The 24,309-nt window shown below is 42.4% G+C and overlaps 1 protein-coding gene across 1 annotated transcript in view; it reads right to left on the bottom strand.

Annotated features, from left to right (window-relative positions):
* ASIC1 (acid sensing ion channel subunit 1) overlaps positions 1-24,309 on the bottom strand; it is a 233,527-nt gene that overhangs the window by 191,216 nt on the left and 18,002 nt on the right. The window lies entirely within an intron of this gene.

The raw sequence follows: 24,309 nt of genomic DNA, 5'->3' as shown, positions 1-24,309 counted from the left end.
GCAACCCCAGAGGCACTCCAAGTGGCCAGATACTGGTCAAAGGACATTTAACCAAATACCAAATTTGCAAAATCTGTGTGGTTTTTTTTCTTTCTTTTTTTTCTTTTTCTTTTTAATCTCTGTGTTTGTTTTGCTCTGTTAGAATTGTAATACAATGGTTGCTGATGACACGATAAATAAATAAAATAAATAATGTGAGACCAGCCAGGATCTTTTGAATAGTAGAATATTTTCCATTGTTAAGTAAATTCATTTTTTCCCTTATAAGCTACTCAAGTTCTATTGGCACAACTATCTCCTGTGTTGTACCATACAGCCTTGAAACTGTTACGCCTCTCGGGTTGGAGGGGGGATGGACACCTTAATTCAGCACCACAAACATGCGTGGACAGACAGGGATTCAAAGCTAAAGTTTTAAGAGTTAAACATCCAAAACACTAGATCTAAATCAGTAGTTCCCAACTTGTGGTCCGTGGACCACCAGTGGTCTCTAAGAACTAAAATATCTGCGGCCTCACCGTTACTACATTGTTACAATGAGAGCGACTTGTTCGTGAAACCCACTAAAAGCATGACAACAAATCTCCTCCTCCTCCTCCTCTCTCCCCCAGAACGAATTCATTCTATGTGGTGCCTGGAAGCAGAGGTGCTTTGTTGTAGTTTTTAGGCTTATTTCTGGGGTTATTTGGGGGGCTGTTTCAGAAAATTACATTGGATAGACCACATCAGCTCTACATTATTAAATATGTTTTTTGTGGGTGACCAGACGGCGACTACTGGATGGCATATGTTCTGTGTCAGAAACTAGAGCTGATGTGGTCTATCCAATACAATTTCCTGAATCTGCATCCTAAATAACCAAACCAAATCTAAAGTTGACCAAAAATTGATTCGTAACTCTTTTGGTACTAATGTTGGAGAGTGGTTCCTGGTCAAAGTGGTCCCTGGTCAAGAAAAGGTTGGGAACCACTGGCCTAAATAAGCAAACCTGATAGTTTCTGGTCCTCACAAATTTAAGTTTGCTTAATTTCAGTTTCTTCCAAAATATAAACATAATTGGGAATTTTAGTAAATTATAAGAGAAAATGAATTGACACAAAACACTCACGCAGATCATGGGTCACACAAAGGATGTCACAATGTCTGAATGATTAGTTTTGAATTTTTTTATTGCCAGAAAGATTTTTCTGCCATTGGTGCTGAAATAATTTGTGTGACTTTTGGTAGAATAGCCTTGACTTAGAGAAAGTAACACAATATCTCTCTCCCTCTCCCATTCTCTGTTTTATCATATGGAGGAAAATATGTTGGGCTAGTCCTGCCCCTCTCAGTTCATCCTAGTTGCAATCCTGGGAAGCTTTTAGAGGGCGTGCTGTCAAAAAGTAAACGAGTGGGTACTGCAATGTTGCAATTACTCATATTACTATATTTTTATAAGGTGGCTTTTGGGAGAAATTCCTGTCATTCTGTAGTGTTTAATATTTTCAAATTTAACACCATCAAAAGCTAGCCCTTTCCCTGAGACAGATTTCAATTTCAGGGAGATTCTCTTGCTTCCTCCTCCTCCTCCTCCTCTCCTGTCCTCTCTTTTCCTCTCTCCTTTCTCCTCCCGGCCTCGGGGCCATTGCAGTTGCTGAGGTTGCTTGTCTGGTAATTCAGATGGGCTGAGTCAGCACAATCAGCCCAGAATGGAAAGGCTCATCAAAGCATCTGGACAGGAGAAAAAGGGGGTTAACTAAATGAAATGTGTGCATGCGCACACACATGCATAAAAAAGTAGACTGCACATATAGAAAACATGAGCTGGGGCTGATGATTCCCCAAAGGCCTTTTTCCCGCTTTAGGAAGAGAATTAGAAATCTGCAATGGAGAAAGGATCTAAGAGCCAGATGTCTCCTTTCATGCTTCCAGATCTTATAGAAACATTAGCTCCATCGCATTGTCTCTACTTGATCCCCACATGTTCTGCTGAAGTTGCGATGAGAAGAGTGCTTTGGGAAATTGATTCAATGCTGCAGCGACAGGGGCTGTGAACTGGAGAAGACTGTAGTCCTTTACTGATATGCTTTTCAATAGCTTTTCAAATTTAATACTGTTTATTTGCCAAATTGTGTCTTAATGTGGTGCTTTTTTGTGTTCTTCTCTGAATCAGTTTTTAAAAATTCCCCAAAGGAAAGCTATGAAGCAAGGAAAGAAACAAATGTGTGCCCCCTTCAATGTTATTGTACTTCAAATCCCCTTCAATGTTATTGTACTTCAACTCTCATTTAGACTAAGGACCCTTCCACACAGCCCTATATCCCAGAATTTCAAGGCAGAAAATCCCACATTATCTGAGTGTGGACAGTTCAAAGCAGATATTGTGGGATTTTCTGCCTTGATATTCTGGGATATAAGGCTGTGTGGAAGGGCCCTTAGAGGAATGGTGAGATATGATGTGGTCCAACAATATCTGGAGGGCTTTGGATTATAGGCCAAGAAACTCACCTTGAGCAAATTGTACTCTCTCAGAGCTAGAGGAAGGCAATGATAAACCTCTTCTGAACAATTTTTGCCATGAAAAGTCTGCATTAAGCTTATCTTAGAGTCACCGTAAGAGGGAAATGACTTTAAGGCATACAACAACAACAATGAATTGTGAGGGTGGAGAAGGTTTTGCAGTCTGACAACCTAAGGGTTGACTCCCACTGTGGATACTCTTCAGCATACCAATGGTAAACAAGACCGAGTGGGAAAAGCCTCCCTTGCTTACATTTTATTTCATATGCAAGAGGCCAAAGCTGCTTGATGCCATGGTGACTACCACAGTACACAACCCAATCAAAGAATCTCACAAAGCTAAAAGTCCCAGGATTTCTTAGGCAACATGGTACAAAAGTGTAGTGCATATACACCCTCAAACATAGAAAGACTAGTCTGCGATGCTGTCCCAGCTAAGCAGCAAATGCGGATGCCAATTCAACTCAATGTGCATAAAATCCAAAGCTGGCCCAGCTATTTTGACATCTAAGGCAGAAAATCCTCACAAATGGCATTCCCTCTGAGGAAAAATACTACAATAGAAAATAAAACAACTAAGAATTTGGTGCCCTCTTCTTATGTCCGAAGTCAGCTCACTTGAACCAAGGCTCTCATGTGACTCCCACTTGAACTTCCAAAGTTTCTGCAAGTGATCAACTCAGCCATTCTGGAAGAGCTCTTTCCTTACAGCCCACAGTGGGACAAAGAAGAGTACAGAATGAGAGGGGTTTTCATTTTTCTTTTCTTTTGACTCTAGTCTCATCTGTCTGTTCAAAGAAGGTGAGCAAGATCTACCATGGTTTGGCCTTGCAGAGACCAACAATTAATATCAGGTGTTCCAGGCTATATTTCAGGGGAAGGAACTAGCAAAGGCACCTCTAAAGATTCTTTGACCAAAAAAAACCTTATGAAATTAATGGGGTCAACATAGGTTGGCAAGCAATCTGAAGGCACATACACACATTCATCCGTCTACCTCATGGTTCAACCCATGCACTGTTACCATAGAACACCTAAAAATTAACTTACATGGAACAGAGGTCTGGAGAAGGTTGTGTGCAGGGATGTCTGTGTGGTGGTGGCTATTGCTGGCCTAGGTGTAGCATTTTCACCACTGAGCATTTACAAGTTGTCTTATCAAGGCTGTTTCAAGGGGACTGTCAAGATATCCACTCTACATGCAAGTGGGTTATGGGCACACCCCACTGCTGTGAAATTTGATTCAATCACAGGCATTTCCAGGGTTTTTTTTAGGGTAGCATAGGGAGAAAAGCAGCCAAAGTCAATAATATTTATGTACTGATTCTGTTTATACTCCACCTTTCATCTGCTATCGGAGCCAAGGTGCCTTACAATAATTTAAAATAAAAGAGTAGCTAATACGTTATATTGAGAACTGGCATAGTGATTTGAACACTGGATTTGGACTCTGGACATCATCATTCTAACCACACTCTCTCAGCCTCAAAGGAAGGCCAACTCCTCTGAACAAATCTTGACAAGAAAACCCATGGATTGGTTTGCACCAGAGTCACCATATGTGCAAAATGTAACAACAATGCACGTTACAAAAGTTGAACACAATTAAAGAAACGTTCAATAAAAAATGCATCGTTAGAAAGTTTAAAATATACTTTAAACATAATTGAAAGCACAATAAAATAAAACAAGGAGCACATCACTTGTAAACATCATCCTGCAAGTGGCAAGTCATCAGGGAGGAGAATATCTGGATCTTCTGTGGAAGGAAGGTCCAGAGACTGGGAGCAGCCACTGAAAAGGCTCTCTCCCATCTCTTGACCAATTATGACTGTGAGAAAATGTCCTCACTTGAACTTGGGCTGGCTAATCAACATATGCTATGTCAGATGAGCTGATAGAAAAAGCAGGCAGTTTCCTGTGTTTTGTGACAACATGGTGTTGCAAACTGGACAGTTGCATTAGGGCTACCTCAATGCCTTGGGGGCTAGGGGAGATAGAAGCATTAATTTGCCATTACTGGGAATAATACCCAGCCTGTGTCAAATGCATGCCAAGTGACATTTCAAATTACAACAATTCCACTAGTGGGATGAAGAATAGCATTTGTCATAGAAACAGTATACTGCAGGTTGAATGCTGGATGTGTGCGATTTACCTCAAAAAACAAAGAGCATCCTTGAGGAAAGACATCTGGATCATACACAATGAAATCTGTGATGCCATATCACCAGGAATGTCCCTGAGAAGGCCAAACTTGAAGGCCCACTCACCTTTTACACCTCCCCCTTTCATGGGTGTAAAAGGTGAGTGGGTGGGATGGAATGCGAGTAACTCCAGTTTTTTGAACACAGGGACCATATGACTTGTGGATAATTGTGATCCCCTATATACACTTATATATACACATAAGTACTGTTAATTCTTCAGCACCTAAACACCAAAACCATCTCAGGGCCACGGCAGGTAAGCTTGGTTTCAGATTTAAATTTTGCAGTTTCCACTAGTTCAGTGGTACCCAAGCTTTTTTTGACTAGGGACCACTTGACCAGGGACCCCTTTGACCAAAGACCACTTGACCAGGAATCATTTGATCAGGGACTACTTGACCAGGGACCACTTTGACAATCCATGGATCTGATCCAAGAGCACAGAATCTGGAGCTAGAGAGGCGCAAATGTAATGGGAGAGAATGACAGTTATACCTTCTTAATAGTTTATTTCCTTGGTACCTTTTGTAAAATGTTTTGCTTGTAATGGTTATATATGGATACAATTACTTTCTATGTTGAAAATAATTTGAATGTACTCTCACTGCTAGTGGATGAGGATGATTCCAGTATTTAAAATGATGATTAATAGCACAGGAATGCAAAAGACATTTTTGTCCTGAAGTATTTACTAACAATTTTTTAAAACCCCAAAATGGAAACAAATTATGTTCAAGTAATAACCATATATGTATTTATTTAGGAGTAATTCCTGAAAAATGCATTTGGGCTTACATCTGACTAGAAAAGGAAAATATTTTATTGTAGGCTGGGTTTTTTTTTAAATGGGTAATATTCAACTCACTGAATATTCAGTCCCAGCACAGAAACTGGAATGCCTCTTTTTATGTTTCTGTTGTTCGTTTATGTAATACATGTAAATATTGCTACTAATATTTCAATAACCAAGTTTTTAATATTTTAAACATATCAATATTTACTGTTCCTGCCCTTTCTTGAACAACTGTGCTCAGAAACACTTCAGGCGCCTTTCTTCATTCATCTTTTCACCTTATTCCTGGCAGCTTTCTTTGCTCTGTTTCCTACGCCTGCCACCTTCTCATTCAGTGAAGTAAGGACATTTTGTCATGGAGCGGGGCCAAGAAAGGCAGAATGGTTGCATCAGATTTCAGTGACAGATTCAGTGTCAACATGCAACACCAATTTTAAATATTGTTTTTGTTTTGGCAGATTATCAGAGCCTCTATATCTCAGCAGAGGCACAGCGAACAGGACACACAAACACGTTTAGGGCCTGTTCTTATCACTGTGACAATAATAGCTTTGCCAGCATTTTTCCTTTTAGTGGCTATGCTCCTCCGCCTTTAACACAAACATGTTGAAATGTAGCAAGTGGACATTTTAAGCTTCCTCATTTTTTCATGCATACTTAATTTCTGCCAGGCTGCTGTTAGAGACACAAAAACGGCTGGCAAGTTAATCAACATCACTTCTAAGTGTGGTAGAGTTCCTTTCTTTGGAGCTTTTTGCACCGCTGTATGGCTTTGTTTAAGGAATACTATGTGTTTTCCTGCAAGACAGAATGGGGTTAAAACAGGATGACCCTTGGGTCTCTTCCAATTCTATGACTGTGATCAGAAAATATAACTGGCTGCATATACCACTGAGTGTACACTCTTTGGAAATGCAAATTAGCAATGCTCAATTTATCCATTTCACATGTACCTCCTCTGTCTTCTGTTCAGAGCACATTATGATGAAAATTGACAGAGAGGTGCCAAGACTTACAATGCTGGCAGTTCCCAAGCTACAAACAAAATAGGTTCTGTAGGGTTGTTCTTAAGCTGAATTTGTTTGTAAGTTGGGAACAAGTACATTTTTAAAAATATAGTTTTTATTGAAGATTTAAACATTATACTTAAAAATAATAAAGGTTAAGATTAGGGTCCTAATCTTTATTATTCTTTTAAGCTTTAAGTATAGTGTTTAAAGCTGAATTTGTTTGTAAGTCGGAGCAGGCACATTTAAAAATAGTTTTTATTAAAATTTAAACACTATACTTAAAAGAATAATAAAGGTTAGGACTAAGGGTATAAGGGCAAAAGAGGAGCAGGTACATTTTAAAGTGTAGCTTCAGCTACACACACACATACAAGCTTTGGATAGCACAGGGAAGGGTTAAAACCCCTGTGGTGTTTGTTTTGCTGTCTGTGCCCCTGTTCAGAAGATTTCAACCTCACTTTCTGTCCCTGTAATAATTGGATTTTGAAAAATTTGGCTTGTTATGGAAACAAGGATAGGTGAGAAAGCTTCAGTGAAGACACCTTTCCCCTGTGATAACTCTTTCATGAATGAATTCCTTTCCAACTCTCTGTTGTGTCAGCCCTGTTCTTAACTATGAATCATTTGTAAGTCAGATGTTTGTAACTCAGAGACTGCTTGTATATGAAATTACTGATGTCTGAGAAGCGGATGTGATTTACATAGGAATGAAGACTGAGATTCGCTCAGGGTCAGCCCGAGCCATTTTGCTCCCTAAGGCAGGGCAGTACCTGATACCCAAGCCATGGTTTGCCGAATAATGGGAAAAATCTACCATAGTGCTTTGGCACGTGAAGTTTAAAAAAAAATGCTACAAATGCTTCCCCCCCCCCCCATCCCTGTCATTCAAATTACAAATGGCTAGCAAGTTGCTGCTCTTTTATGACACCCTGAATCTGCTCCCCAAGGGCTGGCCCTGAGTTAGATACAGGGTGGCCAACACTGTTTCTCTTCTCTATGCTCCGCAATCTTTCACAGCAAAATGACACACAGAAGTATTTCAGGCATTGCTTTTCCTGGTTCAGAGGTAAATGACAGGAAAAGCTCCACCATACTATATATTGCAGCATGTCACACTATTGTTAAAGGCAAAGGGACAGGACTTTCAGATGAGAGAACTGAAGAAAAAGAAATTGGCAACCCAAGAAATATGACTATGCTTGTTGCCAGACAGCGGAAAGGGGTGCCATATCACACCAATGTGTTTGATAGGGATTACTTGCAAGGTGTCATGTTCCAGGCTGGTTCAGAATTTGCTCCAAGGGTTCATGGCTGCCAGATCTAACTAGCAAAAACCAAAAAGTTCCTTCAAATGCGCCCCCCCCCCCATGTTTTCCAGCCCTTCCCACATCTCCCCTCTGCCCAATGCAATGCTGGTTGCAGCAGCCAGCAGCTCCCTTGCAGCTCCATGCTTCTGCTGCTGGACCTGCCTCGACACAAAATTAGTAGAAACCTTTTAGCAGTTTTTTCAAATATAAAATACATATTAAAAACTTGCCTAAAAGCCTCTCACTACTTATAGTGCTGTGTGAGTGCATGCCTGAGCATGAATATGTTTAAAATTCCTGCTTCTGTGGTGATGGGATGATATGTGTGTGTGTGTAAGAATACAACTGAATGTTGATCATTTTCAGTTCTGTCTCCTCCTCCCCCCTCTTCTTTCAAACTGCTGTGTTTTCAAGGCTTAATATGCAAAGCAATGCTTGAAGTGATTCTTCTAGAAAGTTGGCCCTGGGGCTAAATTCTAAAATAATAAGTGACATAAAGTTACAGCATGACTGAATGGCTCCAAGGCAGGAGTTCTCAAACCTTTTCAGCCACAGAACAATTTTTGAAGGAAAGGTTTCTTGTGGACCCCAATAAATGTTTATGTTGTTTATGTTTATATATATTGTATATTATATAATCTCTCTCTCTCTCTCTCTCTCTCTCTCTCTAAACCGTCCTGAGTAGCCTGAGGGCAGGGAAGGGCGGTATACAAATACTATACACACAGAGAGAGAGAGAGAAAAGAGAGAGAGATATCTATATATATCTATATCTTAGGTACGGGCAACCTTTGGACACAGGGGCCACATTGTGTTTTAAAATTTGACTGACAGGCTGGGCCAGTGGCATTTGAATGGAGAGTGTTTGTGTGAACTAACTGAAAAAAATTGAACACATTCCTCATATCGCGTTTGCAGTGCCAAAAGATAAAAATAAATAATACAATATTTAAAATGAAGAACAATTTTAATCAAAATAAATGTAACAGTATTTCTGTGGCAGACCCCAGGGGACATGCAGTAAAAGCACAATCAAAGCACCCCCAACAGATGGCCATTCAGCCTTTGTAATAATAATAATACTAATAATAACAACAACAACAACAATAACCTCCCCAGGGGCCATCCAGTTCAACTCTCTTCTGCCCTGCTCTCATGTCCCCGCATGGGGAGCTGAAGCTGACAGAGGGAGCTCAACCCACTCCCCCCAGATTCAAACTGTTAACCTGTTGGTCAGCAGTCCTGCCGGCCCAAGGGTTAACCCATTGTGCCACTGGGAGCTTCTCTTACCCTAAAGGGGGAAATAAAGGGGGGCAGTGATCAGTTTGCCTTTATGTCCAACTTCTGTTTAGCAACAGTAGACTGCAGCACATTGTGGGCATATTTTCACCCCTCTCTTCTCAAGCATGGGCCTGGCATGAAGGCAGAAGAGAGAGACACCCTTCTTCCTCTCTCCATGAGGATATGACAGAATGAATAAGAAGCAGCCAGGAAAAGCTGTCGTAAAAAGGTAAATCCTTTGCACAAAGCATATCCACACAATGGCACACAGATCTAGCAGACCAGGAAAGCCTCCTGTGCATGGAGACCTGGCCAAATATTTCAGCAGGGAGAGAAGGGAGAATGCAGGCAAAAGGATAGGGAACCCTGGGAAGGAAGTGTATTTATATGCAGTTGGAACAAAGGTTTTTCTGCACACAAAACCATGTGTTTGTATGAAACTGCAAGCAGCACACGCGATGGTGATGTGGAGAGTAGCCCAGAGAGTGAGGTACACATATAGGATGCAGGTATATGTGTTTGTGCCTTCATTTTCTGTTGTTCTATGCAACCCATGAATTTCACAGAGGTTTCTAGGCACAAAATACTCAAGAGGTGGTTTTCTCTGCCCCTTCCTCTGAAATATAGCCTGCAGCACCATGGATTCATTAGTAGCCTGCATCCAACGATTAACCAGGGCTGGTTCAGTTTAGCTTTCTGGATCAGATAGGATTTGGTACCTTTAGGGCAGTGGTTCTCAACCTGTGGGTCCCCAGATGTTTTGGCCTTCAACTCCCAGAAATCCTAACAACTGGTAAACTGGCTGGGATTTCTGGGAGTTGTAGACCAAAACACCTGGGGATCTACATGTTGAGAACCACTGCTTTAGGGTATCTAAGTAATCCCAAACTGCTAGTAAGGAGAAGCTAGCCAAACAGCAAGCAAAACAGAGGCCTAAGGTTTCCTTGGCTAGTCTTCTCTGCCACAACATTCAAGTTCTAGTCCAAGCTGAGTGAGAACTGCAGACTAGTTCTGCCTGTCAAATAGCATCATAATGAAAAATTTCAGATTAGATTGAATTCACATTGTAATTTCTATCCTGTTATTAGCAGGTATGTGCAAATGAGACAAATGCAACTGTAAATCTACCTGTATTCAAAATTTAAAATCAACTGGTGAGCATATGAAGTGTGCTTACAATCTTCCTGCATCTTGGGCACAATAATGCCAGACACATTCCATACAAAATACATTTTTAGATCTCTTCCCATGGATTGCATGGATATTTATGAATAACTTGTTCAACATTTTAGCTCCATCTCTCTGTTCGGGGATATGTAACTGGCCCTTTCAAATGATAAGGTGGAAAAATTGTGTTGTTGTCAAAGGAAGCTTGGCCCATCAGGTGTCACTGGAGTTTTCTCCTCTCTTCTGAATGACTTTCAACTTATCCACAGGTCATATCAAATCCACGGTTTTGGCCTCAAACCCACCTCTCAAGCTACACATGATGTATACATAAATATATATGATGTGTGCATACTAACTAACTGTGAGTAATCTCTACTATACTCAGCAGGACCGACTTTTGAGTAACTGTATACAGTGTTGTTCAACATAACTATAACCTTGCATATAATTCCTGGGAAGTAAGTCAGTTTGAATTAATGGAAACAGTTGAGCACATATGGACTGTTGTTGTATGGGAAAAAACCTCTTCATTTGGCCATAAATGAAGGTATTTTACCATTTTGGTTCCAGTATTGCTTGTGAGAAATGGGGGAGAGGAAATCAGCCAGAGAGTATTAATAGGCATCATTACTGCACAATTCTATCTATGTGATCTTGGAAGTTTATGTTCTGTGGGAAAAGAACTGAAGCATGGTAGAAATGACAGATGGCTTCAAAGTTTGCTGGAACGAAGACAAAATATTACCTTAAATTGTGCTAGGGCCAGTGAGATACTGGCAATGTTTTAAATGCAGGTGGCCATCATGATAGTCCACCTAGTCACACCCTAAAGATGAATCCAAAATTCAGGCAATTGTGTTGATCTATATGGACAAATACATGTACTGCCACCATATCCCCTTGCACACATAGGTATTCATATATGCGCATGCACACATGCAGATTTTCTTGCAATGGGTATATCTTTTCCTAATACTGGGAAGAAAAGCTACAATTTCTAGCCATTTTCATCTGTATCAAGTCTTTTTGTTTTAAAGTATTAGTTGTTAATTAATACATTAAACCATTTGTGTTGCAGCAATGATCATTCAATGTAACATAGTGTTTATATACGGTCTGGCTTTAGGCCGGGACATGGAACTGAGACAGCCTTGGTCGCCTTGGTAGATGATCTGCGCAGGGAACTGGACAGGGGGAGTGTGTCCCTGTTAGTTCTGCTGGACCTCTCAGCGGCCTTCGATACCGTCGATCACGGTATCCTTCTGGGCCGCCTCATGGATATGGGGCTCGGAGGCACTGCTCTGCAGTGGCTCCGATCCTTCCTTGAGGGACGGACCCAGAAGGTGTTATTGGGTGACACCTGTTCGGCCCCACAACCGTTGCTGTGTGGAGTCCCACAGGGTTCTATCTTGTCCCCGATGTTATTTAACATCTACATGAAGCCGCTGGGAGAGATCATTCGGAGTTTCGGACTAAGATGCTATCTCTATGCAGATGACGTCCAAATCTGTCACTCCTTCTCGCCTGTCACCAAGGAGGCTGTCCAGACCCTGAACCGGTGTTTAGCCGCTGTATCGGACTGGATGAGAGCTAACAAATTGAAACTGAATCCAGACAAGACAGAGGTCCTACTGGTCAGTCGTAAGGCCGAACAGGGCATAGGGTTACAGCCTGTGTTAGACGGGGTTACACTCCCCCTGAAGTCGCAGGTTCGCAGCTTGGGAGTGATCCTGGACTCATCGCTGAGCCTGGAAGCCCAGGTCTCAGCGGTGGCCGGGAGAGCTTTTGCACAATTAAAACTTGTGCGCCAGCTGCGCCCGTACCTTGGGAAGTCGGATCTGGCCACGGTGGTCCACGCTCTTGTCACATCCCGATTAGATTACTGCAACGCACTCTACGTGGGGTTGCCTTTGAAGACTGCTCGGAAACTCCAACTAGTCCAGCGAGAGGCAGCCAGATTGCTCACCGGGGCGTCATACAGGGAGCATACCACCCCCCTGTTATGTCAGCTCCACTGGCTGCCAATCCAGTTCCGAGCACAATTCAAAGTGCTGGTTTTGACCTATAAAACCCTATACGGTTCCGGCCCAGTGTATCTGTCCGAACGGATTTCCCTCTACGTCCCACCCCGGAGCCTAAGATCTTCTGGGGAGGCCCTGCTCTCGACCCCGCCTCTATCACAGGTGAGATTGGCGGGGACGAGGAGCAGGGCCTTCTCAGCGGTGGCCCCCCGCCTATGGAACTCTCTCCCCGGGGAAATCAGATCTGCAACTACGCTCCTTTCCTTCAGGAAAAAACCAAAAACATGGATCTGGGACCAGGCATTTGGACAAGCGGGTAAATAAAGAAGAACTCCACTGATGGCTAGGAAATGACTAACGGATTGGTTATATGGAACTCTGGAATCGAAACGCTGATTATAAGAATGACTTTTATATGATGTTTATATGATGTTTATACAATGTCTTAGGTACCAGTGCGGATGTTTTATTATGATAATCGTTTTAATTGCATTTGTATATCGTTCTTTTATATTTTTGTATACTCTGTATTATTATGTATAGGCATCGAATTCTGCCTTTTTTGTAAGCCGCCCTGAGTCCCCCCTCGGGGGTTGAGAAGGGCGGGGTAAAAGCACCAGTAATAAATAAATAAAATAAATAAATATAAAATCCATTCCCCATGGACAAATTCCTGAGAATGTGAGAAGTACAGCTACGTACAGAGAGAAGAAGGCAGTCTGAGGGGCATGGCATAGGGTGCCATCATCACATGAGCCTTGGTAGCAATGCACAACTAAATGAACTTGAATGACTGGTTGTAGCTTTGGAACAATAAGCAAGCAAGCAAGCAAGCAAATCATTACTGTGTTGCTTCTGATGTTCCAGAGTCCCACCAACAAGTCAGTCCCATAATCTTTAACTCTGTTGAAGTCTGGAGACAGAAAAACTTTGCTTGTGTTGCTCCCCAACATTTTCTCAGGTGGCCACTCAGTTGGGTTTAAGCAAGCAATAAGATTATAGCATCAGATCAAGGGAACTCCTAGTCCCACTCTATTCTGCTTTGGTCAGAACTCACCTGGAATACTGTGCCCAGTTCTGCAATTCAAGATGGGGTTGACAAGCTAGAGTGTGTCTAGAGAAGGGTAACCAAAGTGGTCGAAGGTTTGGGAGCCAAGTTTAGGGAGCTGGGTATGTTTAACTTGCAGAAAAGAAGGTCAAGAGGGGACATGATAGCAATGTTTAAGTATTTGAAATGATGTTACATCGAGGTGAGGACATAAACATCTTTTCTGCTGCTCTAGAAACTAGGACATGCAGGAATGGATTCAAGCTGCAGGAAAAGAGATTTCACCTAAACATCTGGAGGGACCTCCTGACAGAACTGTTCAACGGTGGAATATGCTGCCTTGGAGATTTTTAAGTGAACACTAGATGACCATGTGCTGGAGGTGCCTTGATTTTGTGTTTCTGCATGGCAGAATGGGGTTGGCCTGAATGACCCTTATGGTCTCTTCCAACTCTAAGAAACTATGCTTCTAAATATCCACTCTAGCTGACCTCTAGAATAATTTCCCCCAGCTCTAACCCTTTGGGATGGCTGCACGAAAACACCCAGAGCCACTCTTTTACATGTTACATGCTGCAGTTGATTAGAGTGTCTGAATTTTCTGCTTGAAGTTTTTTAATGACAAGATAGCCCTCAAACTTCTCATATGGGCATTCTTTGAGGCTTCAGTCTCTTGCCCATCTAGCTTTGAAACAGAGAAACACAACTGTTTGTCTTGGTGCAAGCTCTTTCCACCTGCCTTGAGTCAGAGGGGGAAGGAGCACTCATGGAGAATTAGCCTTTGTGTCCACCTGAAATTGATATGCAATGCTTCTTTTTATTGCTATAACTCCCAGAATCCCCACACCACTATAACCAAGGGAAAAGCCTTACAATCCAAAGAACTACTGCCCACCCTCAAGCTCTGTGATTCAGCTGTAAACCTGCCAGGGGCTCGTTGCCTTACCTTACTCTGCTTCCACTCTACAAACCCATTTCCTCCAAGAGGGTTCTGGTAAACCTCATCAGCCAAGATGAGCTGAAGTCATGATAGGGCCTTGAAGCCATTGGGAGAGATCATCCGGAGTTTCGGAGTTCAGTGTCATCTGTACGCAGATGATGTCCAACTCTGTTACTCCTTTCCACCTGCTACTAAGGAGGCTGTTCAGGTCCTGAACTGGTGTTTGGCCGCTGTAATGGTCTGGATGAGGGACAACAGATTGAAGCTAGATCCAGACAAGACAGAGGTACTCCTGGTCAGTCGAAAGGCCGAACAGGGCATAGGGTTACAGCCTGTGCTTGACGGGGTTACACTCCCCCTGAAGGTGCAGGTTCGCAGTCTGGGAGTGACCTTGGACTCATCGCTGAGCTTGGAACCCCAGGTCTCAGCGGTGGTCAGGGGAGCTTTTGCACAATTAAAACTTGTGCACCAGCTGCGCCCGTACCTTGGGAAGTCTGACTTGGCCACGGTGGTCCACGCTCTGGTTACATCCCGTTTAGACTACTGCAATGCTCTCTACGTGGGGTTGCCTTTGAAGACTGCCCGGAAGCTTCAATTAGTCCAACGAGCAGCAGCCAGATTACTAACGGGAGTGGGGTACAGGGAGCACACAACGCCTCTGTTACGCCAGCTCCACTGACTGCCAATTAGCTTTCGAGCACAATTCAAAGTGCTGGTTTTGACCTATAAAGCCCTAAACAACTCCAGCCCAATTTACCTGTCCGAACAGATTCTCCCCTATGAACCATCAAGGTGATTAAGATCTTCCGGGAGGAGGGGGCTGCTCTCGGTCCCACCACCTTCGCAGATGCGTCTGGTGGGGATGAGGGACAGGGCCTTCTCGGTGGTGGCCCCTTGGCTCTGGAACTCCCTCCCACTAGAGATTAGATCTGCTCCTTGCCTCCTACCATTTAGAAAACAAATAAAAACCTGGCTGTGGAATATGGCATTCAATGACTGAGGCAATGACTCCGACCACACGGAAGGATGGCAACGAACTGTGATTTCACCTGATGACCTGGCCTGTGTAATGTTTATGATTGTATTTTAATGCACTTGTTTTATTGTATTATGAGGATGTTTTGTATATTATTATTGTATTTGAATTTCATGCTGTAAACCGGCCTGAGTCCCTTTTAGGAGGTGGAGAAGACCGGTATACAAAAACTGTAAATAAATAAATAAATAAATTCTGGCTAAGCATTAGGAGATGTTCTTAAATGCTCTTACAAACTGTTCCGTGTCTAATTTTTTGGTTTGTGCTTCAGCTTTTCAGGTAAGAAGCAGAGAGCTCCCACCGGGCCTAGATGTTGTTATTGACAAGGATAATTAATTTGAGATGCATCTCAAACTTCTTCCCAGTAGTAAACAACAGTGAGTTCATTAAATCTCTCTCTCTCTTTCAATCTCTCTCTAACTCGTCCTTGTTAGAGTTTATGGATATATATGGGAGGGTATGCAGATCAGCACTAGATGAACTATACTGCAGTCTGGGGAGGATGAAAAGGTGCTGTGTAAAACTGTTAACCCTGTCACTTCTTCCAGTCAGTGCCAAGGAAAAAAACTGTTCATATATTCCCCCCAAGTTTTGTTCCTGCAGCACCCTTGTGAAGACAGAAATCAATTCAGCTGGGCTCCGCTGTTGGCTACAGGAATAAACACCCAAGCTAAAGAGAGGCTTCAAGGCCAGTGACAGGGAAGCAGTGGATACACCAGGTATAGGAAATCTTCAGCCCTCCAGGTGTTTTGGACTTCAATTTCCACAATTTATTTATTGTTTGTTTACCACATTTATATACTGCCTTTCTCAGCCCGAAGGCGACCCAGGAAGGTTCTACCTACCGGCTGTTAGGAATGGTGGGAGTTGAAGTCCAAAACACCTGGAGGGCCAAAGGTTGCCCATGCCTGGGATACACAAAGGCAGGAAACCAGAAGCAAAAGAGTGAGTGCTTTCATGCCCTGCTTAGGTACTTTCCAGGTGCCTCTGCAAATGAATGGATTACTGGACTAGAAGAGCATTTGGCCCATTATGGTATGACTTGTTCTTATGTTCCTGCATACCCAATGGCATGTATCTCTCCTTCAAACTGTGTATGTTTTCTGTGGCAAGCCCCAGATGGGATGCTCTGACAGAAGCCAACTGTTGCACAAGGATCAAGAAGAGCACTGTTGGGATAGCCAGACTTGAATGGCAGTCCAGTTCTTAGGTGGCTGCAATACTAGAATCTGATATAGTAAAGCCTTATATCAACTAAGCCATGAAATCTATCTGCAGTATGGCTGATTAACTGAGGCAGAAGATTTAGTTTTAAAGAACCAATTTCAAATAGCAAGCTTTATTTAACCCCTCAGCAACTTCCCTCTCAGATTCCTTTTTTCATAGGAAGGGAAGTCTGAATGCCTTATTGAAGGCAATGTCATGCCCACTGTGAGAACTGTGCATTATCTACAACAGAAGTGGGCACCTCCAGATGTTCTCAACTACATCTCCCATCATCTCTCACCACTGGCTCTTCAGCTAGGATGAAGGATGTTGCAGTTGGAGAGTGACGCATTCCCAATCCCTTCCCTAGAACAACAAAGTAAGGTTTGTTATTTTTGTTGTTCTGAGCTTCCTCACAGCAGCAACCCTACTGTGCTTGTCCCACTAATGTTGGAGCTGTAATTTTAGAAGAGGTAAAGGACAGAGGGTCAGATCTGTGGGTGGTTGCAAGCTAAATGGGATGAGTTTTGAATCTACAGGCTCAAAAATGCTCTCTGTCCTCAGATTTCCTCTTCAGCAAACTGTGTGTGTGTTTCTGCATATACATATGTGCAGGGCTGTAGCCAGAGGGTTTGGTATAAAAGTTCAACCCCACTCTCAAATGTGTCATAAACCTGGTTTACTCATAAATTGGTTAACCAGTTAACATTCATGAGTTAACCAGGTTTGGGGGGGGGGGCTGAACCCTTACCCCCCAACCCCACCTTTTGGCTACAGCCCTGCATATGTGTATGAAAGTTATTCTAGCCCTGGTGCAAACATCTATTATTTCCCATTGGTTGAAATGAGAGAGAATGACATTCCAAGATAAAAGGTTCTCCTCTATCAGTTGCCCTACCAATAGAAGCCCAGCCTGACTTTGTATGGGAGCAGTGCATTCACCTTCTACTCTCCCTGCCACATTCAGTAGGACTGCTCTGTAAAACTAAAAAAATGATCAATATTCTTTTGATACGGAGAACAATATGGTCCACTGTACACCTAGTTTAGCACCCAGTGAATACAGGCAGGTAAAGAAAGCTCTTTGAACCCAAAAACTGTATCTCTGCCACATGCTGGCCATGCTTGTTATTTTTCCTCTGATTTCCTTTTTTCGAAGCAGAGATTTGTAGCTGGCTGTTTTTAGGGGTGTTTTTTTTCCTGTGGCAGGGGATGGAGGAGGGGTCTGTGTTGCCAGCCAGAGCCACAAATAGACACCACGGCAAGAAACTGAACTCTAGCAAAAAACAATATCTCCATCTGTGGCATTTATCAGCCAACTTTCTTGCAAGGCAATGCTGTCACCATGTAATTTCCAGTCGAACCGAGCCAGAGAGGGAGCAACAACGACTCTATTGTGCACTGGATCTCTGCTTGTCGGCGCAGCATGAAACAAACGTGGCATGGCATAGAGCAGGGTGCGGGTGGGGATGGTGAGGATGGGAGAGGGATGACAAAGCTCAAGTGAGTGACTGGAAATTATATTCCACTGATACACCAAGAGTCGGCATATCTATTTATGTTTCTTGGTTTTGTCATTTGTCTCGCTCACTCAGGCTGTGTTTTCTGTTCCTGACATTTCATTATAGCAGTGCTTTGGGAAGAAGATGCAGTGAGGATGGGCATCCCCCCAATACTGTGGTTCTCTCCCCCCTCTGCCAATATTTTGTGTGCCTCCTATAAAGAGCTCTGCCTATCAAGGAAACAGATCTCTAGGGAGAGAAACAGAGAGCACAGGAAAGGAAAGGCGCTGGACACAAGCGGATGCAAGGCTAGAGATTAAGGACAGTGGACTGTGGAGAGATGGACTAGGCACATTGGAAGCAGCGAGAGTGGAGTGCTGGACAGGGGAGATAGAGAGAAAGGCTCACAGAGATGGAAAGAGATTAGATACAAGGACGAGACGGAATCTGACAGCGAGTTTTCTCTCTTCCTTGCCAGAAGCAGCCAAGCAATAGCAAGGCCTTAGTGCCCGGCCTCTGCAAAGGGAGATAAGGCTCTTTCAGTGTTGCTTTGAGATGTTTGTGTTATGCTCCACTGTAGAATGACTGACGATCCTAATTCCTCAGCATCAGCTGCCAAGCACCTTGGTTAACTCATGAGGTGCTGAAATGTTTGGCGGCAGTCAAAGATGGCTCCAGAACGGAGCAAAATGATGTTTGCCAACCTCTCTGCCTAAGCTTATACCAGCATCCCCAGCACTGGGCACACTTGGTAACAGAAGCAAAATGTTGGAGAAGCCACCACTTAGGATTTCCCATGATGCCTTGAAATCCCTGCTGCAGCATTGTTCTGAGACTTTGTGGGAAATCTAAAATGGCTGAATTTCAGACTAAGCTGCCCAACAAGGAGGACTCAGTGCAACTGCTGGCTCACTAACCAAGTTTGCTAGATGTTGACATTGGATCTGGTGCTGTGACCACATGTTCAAAGGTCTTCTCTTTCCTAGGAGATGGCTAAAGATGGAGTGACTGCATCAAGAAAGGACCCAATACATCTTTAGGATGAAGTGTCTGGGACCTTTTTGAGTATTACAGGGTTTTGATCCATAAGAATTGGTTCAGGGGGATCTTTGGCCTCCCAGATGTAGTATCTTAGAATAAACTGAGAAGATTTTCACCCTGGGACCAATCTCAAATATAAGTTTGTTATTCTGTATCTACTGCTTCCATTTGGTAAATTATTTTGGCATAGTTTTTTAATAATGGAAAGTCAAAACTAAATTTAAAAACTAAGAAATATCAGTGTTTCCTCAAATTTTAGAAGGGGTTCATCAAGGGTATTTTAAGAACACATATATTCACGGGAATCTTCACCCAACTTCTATATTGATACTTTTGCCAGGACTCAATGTAGTTCTCTCCAAAAAGCGGAGTACTTTAAGGGAAGATTCTGCAATACAGATGAATAGTTTCTTAACACATTCACCACTGCTTTCTCTGGCTTACTGCTTTTGTGTCCAGTTACCTGATGCATCGATAATGTCTGCAGGAGCAGCAGCCTGCTGAAGGCATTTTGAGTTCATCTCTGGAGGCTTTTATCATGAAAGGGGGAGGAGTTGATTAGTGGAGCATTTATTTATTATTTATTTAAAACATTTATATTCCGCCCTTCTCACCCCACAGGGGACTCAGGGCGGAGCACAACATATATACGGCAAACATTCAATGTCGGGACATAAAACCATACATATATACAAACATTAAAATCACTTATATCCACATTAAAAATTGCTTAAAAAACATCTCAGGACACCATTTTGCCTCATTGCACTGCCCCAAAGGCTTGGTCCCACAGCCATGTCTTCACCATCCTTCTGAAGGGCAGGAGGGAAGGGGCTGATTGATCTAATATTGCCAGGAAGGGAGTTCCATAACTTGGGGCGGGGGGGGGGGGGGGATCACTGAGAAGGCCCTGTCTCTCGTCCCATCTGTGATGATGTCGGGACCGAGAGCAGGACTTCTCCAGAAGATCTTAGTTTCCGCAGTGGTTCGTAAAGGGAGATGCGTTTGGAGAGGTAAACTGGGCTGGGGCCATTTAGGGCTTTGTAGGCCAAAACCAGCACTTGGAATTGTTCCCGGTAGCAAACAGGCAGCCAGTGGAGCTGGTATAACATGGAAGTTGTGTGCTCCCTGTATGCCACCCCAGTTATTAACCTGGCTGCCTCTTATTGGACTATTTGAAGCTTCTGAACCGTCTTCAAAGGCAACCCCACATAGAGCACGTTGCAGTAATCTATCCATTGAAGATAATCAGTGTGTGTATGTGGTTATTTTAAATGTGGGTTGACAGCAGAGTTGTAGCATGTGCATAGTCGACCTATGATAGGGTATTTGTTCAAGAAGAATCCAGCACCTATGCCAGGAATGCCAGGAATAAGGCAGATCAGGATTTCATGGCCATTTTGTGAGCTAAAAAAGTTCAGTACAATGTCATCAATTCATGACATAATGCGAGTATATTTATTCCTCTCCCCCCCCCCCCCCCCCCTCCAAGGCAGAATGAGGATGCCCTGGAAGTAGGGATACCTTCCAGCATTGTCAAGATCAGATCACTTCTAAGTAAGTTTTCAGACTATCATTCAGCCCCACTGACTCTCCAGCTCTGCAGGGCTTGATTAGATTTCCCATGGTATTTAACATCTACTTGAAAACAGTGTGCTGATGCTAGGAATGCTATTAAATCTTTTCATCTTAAGTGATGGCAATAAATGTACTGAATTGGTGTTTGGCCATGGTAATGGATTGGATGAAAGCCAACTAAAGAGAGAGTATAGTCCCTTGTGAAGGAACAGATTATTAGTTTGTGAGTATTCCTGGATTCATCATTGTCCCTGGAGTCTCGATGGTTTACAGAGTATGAAGGAACGTCTGATAATCTGGTTGATAGTTCAGTTGTGACCCTATCCAAATGGGGCAGATTGGTATCAATATTCTATATTCTGATGATCTTGAAATTACATTACTGGAATATATTCTATATTTGAGCTACCTCTGAAGACATTCTGCAACTAGGCTGTTGACTGGGACTAGACAACATGACAATGCAGTTCCAATTCTGGCTCATTTGCCTTGGTTGCCAGTTTATTCTTGCACAAGCCCATGCCCAGCCCTCTCTAGTCTGATCACGCCCTTGTCCTAGTTACTGGTTATTGAGTTTGGCTTGATATACTTTTAATGATGTTTTTATACCCTGCTGTGTTTTAATTGTTGTGGCACTGCTGGCTGGGAGTCAGCTGCATTAAGATCACTACTGACTGAAAGGTCATGAGTTCTAAGCCAACTCGGGTCGGAGTGAGCTTCAAACCAAAATTGTGTAGCTTGTTGCTGACCTTTGCAGCCTGAAAGACAGTTGCATCTGTCAAGTAGGAAATTTAGGTACCACTTATGTGGAAGGCTAATTTAACTGATTTACAAGGCCATAAAATATCCAGGAAGTATGCAAAGAATGAGGAAGTACTTCATCAGTGTCACAAATGGACGGTGAAGTGACAGCTCCCCTGGTGGCCGGAAGCTGGAATGTTAAATAGCCTCTGAGTGTCTGTCTATACATGTTGTATGTCTATGGCATTGAATGTTTGTCCTGTATATGTACATTGTTATCCACCTTGAGTCCCCTGCGGGGTGAGAAGGGAGGAATATAAATATTGTAAATAAATAAATAAACAAAATATTATGTTTTTAATTGTGTTTTTAGTTGGTGTATTTTGTTGCATATTCTGGGCTTGGTCCCACTTGTAAGACGCCCCAAGTCCCTTCGGGGAGATGGAGGTGGGGTATAAAAATAAATTATTATTATTGTTGTTATTATTGTTATTACTATTATTTCCAGGGCACTTTCCAAGTATTAGTTTTCAATCTATTAAAACCTTCAAATGTTGGGATGCTGATGTCTCAAAGAGTACCTTATGTGTCTGTTGGCTCCTGAAAACATAACTGGAGGCTCATCCCTATATCCCTTCTGATAAACCCAGTGGGTTCCTTAGCTGTGTGTGTGTGTGATAATTTAGGATCTATATGCAACGTAAGCATATATGTGCCTTCAAGTCACTTGTCAACTTGTAATGACCCCATGATTTCCATAGGGGATTTTTTTTTTGCAAGAAATAGTCAAAGTCAACAAACACACATCCAAGTATTAACGAAGGGTGTTCCTGCTTAGCTTCCAAGATTGGACAGGACCTGGTACCTTTGGGCTATTCAGATACTCCATGTTTTTGATGTCAAGCAAAGATACTTGTTTTCCCAGACATTTGGACATTACCTTTTAACATCAAGAGAATTTCAGAAAGGTGTTGAAAGGCAGTGTGCACATCCTACTCATAGTTACAGAGCTTGGAAAATACAACTTTTGGGGACCGCAGCTCTCAAAACCCCCCAGGCAATAGCTATACACCTGTTTCTATAATCTTCATTTTAGACTGTGAAGGTCTGATTTGTATATAGCAGATGAACACATTTAATATTGCACCATTTTATATTAGTTTTTAATGACATATACTATTATTTATTGTATTGATTATGGTTTATATCCATTTGTATTTCCTTGCTATATTAATTATGGATTTTTGTATGTGTGCTGGGAACAATACTGAGACTGTTTCTTGTAGTGGGAAGCAATATTATGATGATGGTGTGTTGTATTATCATAAATATCCTTACATGACACGTAAATAGGTATGACACAACCATCCAACTAAGAAGGACTGTATCTATCCATATGCGATTTTATCTGTGTGGGAGATTGTAGTATTATTTTTATCATTTTAGGTCTATGTATTGTTTATTCTATTTGTGGCACTTTGGAATGCTTTGTAAGCCACCTTGAGTCCCTTCGGGGAGATGGTGGTGGGGTACAAATAATTTATTATTATTATTATTATTATTATTATTATTATTGACACAAAAGCACAGTATGACACAGCAAATGAGATATATATGCTGGATTTTGTATCACAAAATCACAAGTCGAACACTTCCCAAGCATTTAGGACTGTGTGATATATTTTTGAATGATGCACGCAGATCTAAGTAAGGTGGCCTTTTATTTCATATGTTTCTATCCCGCCCTTCTCTCCACAAGGGGACTCAGAGCGGCTTTTTATAGTTATTATTATTATTATTATTATTATTATTATTATTATCCTGAGAGAGGTAACTGTTATATGTGCAAAGAAGGTATACTGTGTATGCAAGCATTCTCTCCAGTCTAAATTCCAGGGCTTGACTTATGCATCTTAGTGGTGCAGCCATAAACTCTGAAGAGTTCATGCGAAAAAACCCAAATGCCATAGCTCTGAAACAGATTCAAAGCAAAGACCTCAACATAGACTAAAGGAGCAGGTTATAGCTATCCCCTGATTTCTGTCATTTATTTTCTGTCAATTAACCAAGTTCTAGTTTGGGAGGAAAGGCAAGGGTATGAATGAAGTAAGTTTAACAACACTAGCAACAACATTTATACAGAGCAAGCCCTCTGGTTAAAACTCCACTGTAAATACCTAGGCACTGAATACAAGCAAACAAACAAACCACTAACAAAGTCTCGCAATTAAGTTAATGGGGTGTGACGGCAATCCTATGCCTAGTTACCTGGGAGGAAGCTCCTTTCAGTTTCCTGCCACTTATGTCTGACTACACAGGTTCAGTCTGAGAAAGGCACTTCAAATGGAACATCTTCAGCCAGCTACAGTGCAATGTATACTGATTAACAGAAATTTCATTAGTCTTGCAAAGAAGTATTAGTGTTTATTCCATGACCAAACATTTGAGCTGCCAGCCTATGGTAGGAAGAAGGCAAGCCATCAAAGAATAGGAAAGATACCTGACTTCGGGGGTCAGCTCTTACAGAGGGAAGCAACGGTTAATGTGGACCCCTAGCCCCTGACTATTACAGGCACCGTAATTGTAGGTACTATGAACTTTGGCAAGGGGTGGTAGTGGTATCATTAGTTTCTCTAACTGAAGCAGGAAGATGTCTTCAGCCAGAACTGCAGCCTCAGCTTGAATGTATTCCTCTTTCCCTGTGCTGCCTGTCAACCAAATGTAAAATGTAAAAATCTTCACATTCAGTAAAATGTGAAAGCCCCGTTATCACCTTGTTCACTTGCAAGAACAAGGAGGATATGCCAATCACCATGACCTGGTCTGGCAGATGGCATCGTGAGTCCTGAATGGAAAGGGAAAAAGGCCCACAGGTTCCTGCGTTCCCCCTTCTGTGACAATCCTGATCCTCTGGAGAAGCAGTGGT

The sequence above is a fragment of the Anolis sagrei genome, chromosome 2, assembly GCF_037176765.1.
Source record: "Anolis sagrei isolate rAnoSag1 chromosome 2, rAnoSag1.mat, whole genome shotgun sequence".
NCBI classification, from domain to species: domain Eukaryota; kingdom Metazoa; phylum Chordata; class Lepidosauria; order Squamata; family Dactyloidae; genus Anolis; species Anolis sagrei.
The sequence above is the reverse complement of the archived record's forward strand: the minus strand, read 5'-3'. Positions and strand labels throughout refer to the sequence as shown.